This window comes from Gekko japonicus, unplaced genomic scaffold (genome assembly GCF_001447785.1).
Source record: "Gekko japonicus isolate JY-2015 unplaced genomic scaffold, Gekko_japonicus_V1.1 scaffold294, whole genome shotgun sequence".
NCBI classification, from domain to species: domain Eukaryota; kingdom Metazoa; phylum Chordata; class Lepidosauria; order Squamata; family Gekkonidae; genus Gekko; species Gekko japonicus.
The window spans coordinates 1,277,610-1,282,304 of NW_015163614.1; positions in this window are offsets into that span (position 1 = coordinate 1,277,610).

The window sequence follows — 4,695 nt, forward strand, 5'->3', positions numbered from 1 at the left end:
AGTATGTCACATGCCCCCCCTCCCTGCAAGCTAGAAGCATCAGACTTGCAGAGGACCTCCCCAGGGTGCCCCCTACCTGTCCTCCAAGTCATGTGCTAGGTGAAAAGTAGTGGAAATAGGGATGGGGTGATGGGCAGAGATGACTAAAGCCGCGTCAAGTAGTCTGCTTACTATTCCCTTCAAATCAGAAGCTGAAGAGTGAAAAGGTCCGGGGAGAAACCACTTTCAGATACCCCAGGGCAACACTGTGACAACTGTGAAGTCACCTCCGAATGGCCATAAAACAATGCAGAATCTGGAAATAGCTGCGATGCAGGAGGAAAGTGAGAGCGGGATGCAATGTGGAGACAAATTAAGCCTCTGATGTGGCTGTGGACAAACTGTGAGGAAACATACAAGTGCAGAATCAGCCAAACTGTGCACTAATCAATAAAACTGCAAAAGCCTGTGACCCATTTTCACAGGCTTTGTGACCCACTTTTGGGTCAGGGCCCACAGCTTGAGGAGCACTGCTGTATGTCAAAGTGGCCATCCTTCCTACTGCTTTCATCAGTGCATGATGGGAAATTACCTACATTTGGGAGTTTGTTGTCACCGGGAAATTGTGGGCCTCCCTTTTGTCCTATGCATGAAAGGCATTACTGTTTCCTGTTGAGTAAAGAAGGATAGTTCAAGCAGTAGACATACTGAAGGAGGTGTGAGGCAGGAGGCACTCTGGGCAAGTGTGGGAGGAGATGGGAGTGGCAAGTGTTGTAAGCTCTCCATTTACTCCAATGGAAATGTGCACCATCTCTTTTGCAGGTGTAATAATACACCATCGAGGAGGTGGAATCAACCACCAAATTAGTATAGAATCCCAACTACCTTCTATTCCTCCCTCCTCCTCCACATCCCCCACACCAACTGGTTTTCCTCTTTGCACTGGCTGAGGTCTGGTTTACATGAGCAGGAAAATGTAGTGGCAAAGTGTTGAAGTCATAATATGGACTGTACCCCTGAAGTTGGATTCCGAATGCTTTTTTTTTTAACGTAAAATGATTCCATGCAGACAGAAAGCTTGCACAAGAAGGAGAGCGCTTCTGCTTCCTCTCTCTGCTTGCTGAGGCTGAGCTGGCTTTCTATTTGGAAAGATATTCCAAAATGTGATCCTGTGCTTGTAGTCTGGTGTGCTACAGTTTATTTCCCCTCCACAATTTTACCACCTTGCATTTGCCCTGCTAGTTACAGGGTTTCAAGAGCAGCCTCCCCCTGGAGCCAGGGTTTTTGCTATGCTGGCATACTTATTGCCATCAGCATGCTGTTGAACAGAAATCCTATCCTGCCCATTGGACCTAGATGGAGAACAGAATTGCTCTGCTAGTTTCAGACCTTCAGAGGCAACACTGCAAATAATGTAGTGATACTATTAAAATTTCTTCCTATGATTCTGTTTTTAAATAGGCCATAACCCTGATATCAAAGAACGGAACCATGATTTCCCCCTGCTATTGTTTTGACAAGTTCCAGTCCACACATTTCATCTCTTTCTCCCTCAAACTCATGAATAATTTGGTTGCTCTTCCTGACAAAGGAAGACTGAATCCTTTGAAGGTTACATAGCATGCCCTGTATCTCACTCACTAGTTCTGATGCAGTTCAGTGCTGCATTTTGCATAATATTATTTTACTTACACGGCAGACAGTACCCAATTGTTTCCGTGGAAGTAGCATAATGTCAAGTATTCTGATCATGCCACACATGGCAAGCAACCCTGCTGGAAAAGCTAATGATCTATGGCTGCCATTTTTAATGTGGCTTTCTTAACTGGTAAGCAGTACACCACAGAAGGGCAGCAGAAACAAGCTGGAGACTTCAACAAAATCTTTTCATACCCTTTTACTGTTAACAACTGATTCTTCCCTTACACATTTATAAAATTCCAGAATGGGTAGTCATGTAGCACCAAAATATACTAGAGTCTAGTGGCACTTCATGAATACTTATGCTAGAACAAACACCTTTACTCTTTTAACGTGCTACTGGACTCCTATTGTACTTTCCATTCATATACTGCAGACCACAAGGGAAAGGCCCAAGCTTCTTATCATCGAATTTTGCCTTTGACATGGAATATCCTGATTTCCATGTAACTGGCAACAACAGTGTAGTGACACTTTCTGAACTGCCACTGCAACACCCCGACGTTTATTGGGATGCTTCCTAGCGATCTACGGACACAGTCAGCCATTTATTGAAATACAATAGAAAGTTATACATATGGCTTGAAATGCACTATATTTATATATCTTAGTGGTACCTTTAGATCCTCTCTCCCTCTTTTGCAGAAGGCCTTTGTGCACAGCCATGTCGGTTGAATTTAAGGGATTAAAGGTTCATTAATCCAAGAGCACAAGACAAAGCCCCTGAAAAAGCTATTATGATGTGTCATGAAAGAACCCCTATCAGCTTCCCAGCTGCCAGGTTTCCAGAGGGCACTGCCCCGTGCTGATGCTGCAGTCTTACACATCAGAAAAGAGAAGCCCTGCTGTAGCCGAGTGACAGGCAGCCAGCAACCTGGTCAGGATGCGATATCAAATGCAAGGAAAATATATCTATGGCCCTTATTATTATTTAAATATTTTTATCCCGCTTCTCTCCTGCAAAGCAGGAGTGAGATCTTTAAGAACTAAAAACAATCTGAAATCATAACATAGTTCCTCTCCTATTGTATACATATCTTTCAGGCAGATGTTTCAAATCCAGTTTTGTTAGTCACACTGGCCCTTTCTGCACTCTCCTTTTAATCCATGTTCACCGCGGTGTCCTCCAAGCAATTCTGCACTAAAATCAAATTTAACCTTTTTAATCCAGGTCCCCCCCCTGAGTTCAGACTTCTTTTCATGTTCACACCCCCCCCCCATCCTGCATTGCATTCCCTCCCTTCAGTGGTCAACCCAGTTTCAGCCTGCTGTTGCCCCAGATTATTTGGATGCTGTTTTGTCATGGACTTTATTTGCCTTGACTTGAACACTGGGAAAAACCGGAGTGGCTGGCAAATGTGGAAAGGAAAACTGTCAAAATATCCCTATGCAATGTGGTCTCACATAACTTCTGAATCCTCTGCAGGATGAGTTCTCAAGGCTTTGACAAAAGCTCTTTTCACAAGAAACTGTCAAAATGTCCCTATGCAATGTGCTCTCACATAACTTCTGAATCCTCTACAGGATGAGTTCCCAAGGCTTTGACAAAAGCTCTTTTCACAAGTTACAGTGAATGAGTGTACAGTGGGCAGTTAATTTCTTTTCTTTACACATAGCACTGGGTAATTACGTCACATTTAACACATGTGACACAAACCCCACATTTATTCATGTACTGGTCCTTGATTTCATTTGTAACGTGAACAGACACTGGCACTTCCTTAGAGATGTATGGACATGCACGGAGATTGTACATGTGTTCACTGTAGCATGTGGACAGGGATAGAGTATATAGTGGAATGAAAGTCCTTAAGGGAGAACAATTCCTAAAGGGTAATTACAAATTACAGAGTAAAATGACAAGTCTATTAGGTTAAATGTATTACAACGAGAATTAGGCCCGTTGGTTCTGATTAAAATAATGCCACAGACATGGCATATGAAATGAAACAACTGTTCCCAGAATAAGACCGGAGAGCGGTGGCTGCAGTAAAATGGAGCATCCAGCACAGAAAGCAAGAGGAAGCGATAGTTCAATGGGCAGAAGGGAGTTGTCCAGAGCGAATCAACAGCATCACAGGGAGAACGCCAGTGAAATGGTAGTCTGTAAACAATGAAGTCTGGAACAGAAGGGTAATGGAATTACAAGGCGACTGGGCAGCAGCAGCAAACCATAATTGACAGTGGTTCCCTGAGACTTCCAGCACAGTCCTAAAAATACTTTATTGGTAATAAGCGCATAGATCAGACCTGAGGAGGATTCTGAGCACACCTCTTAGTGACACGATTAGCAAAGAATAGGTATTTCCCCCAAGATTTGCTGTCATGTGACTGGTGCTTTTTCAAAACTAAGGCGATTAGAGTAAGGAGAAAACTGTAACTCCCAGCACAGGAAAAATCCCAGTGACCTGCAGTGGCTCAGTAAGGCTGGGCGCATTCTTCACAAACAAATGGATATAAAAGCGGTTTGCAGTGAGAGCCATTGGTTTGAAGAAAAGAGAATTCCTGCAAACGAAGCATGAATGCTCGGCCCATATTTAGGGTGAAACTACAGCCGAATTGCTTTATTTACAGCAATTGGCAATTTATAAATGGGTTCTTGCCAGTTTATACCAAGGTCCTGATCCCACCAAGGGTTACCAGTAAAGGATTCGAGGCTGTTGTAGTTAAAAGAGATGTCTTTTACTAGAAATATGTTTCATACAAACAATACTGATGCACTCACACATTCAATCAAGTTCCTAAGAATTACAGTATTAAAACAAGCACAGTTGCATTAGCAGGTAGGGGTGATGGTGGGCGATACTTATCTGTCTTGAAGAATAGAGGGGAAGAAATGGAAACAAAGGGAATTCACACACCAGAACCAGCTGCAGTAGAGGCAAGGGTTGGGGATAGCAAGTGGGACTCAAGAGGGGTAAAAGCAGACAGAAACGGAACGAAGCAGACAGACCAGGGAAGCGTCTTCGGACAGCGCTGGCTCTTCGGCTTGGAAACGGAGATGAGCACCGCAAC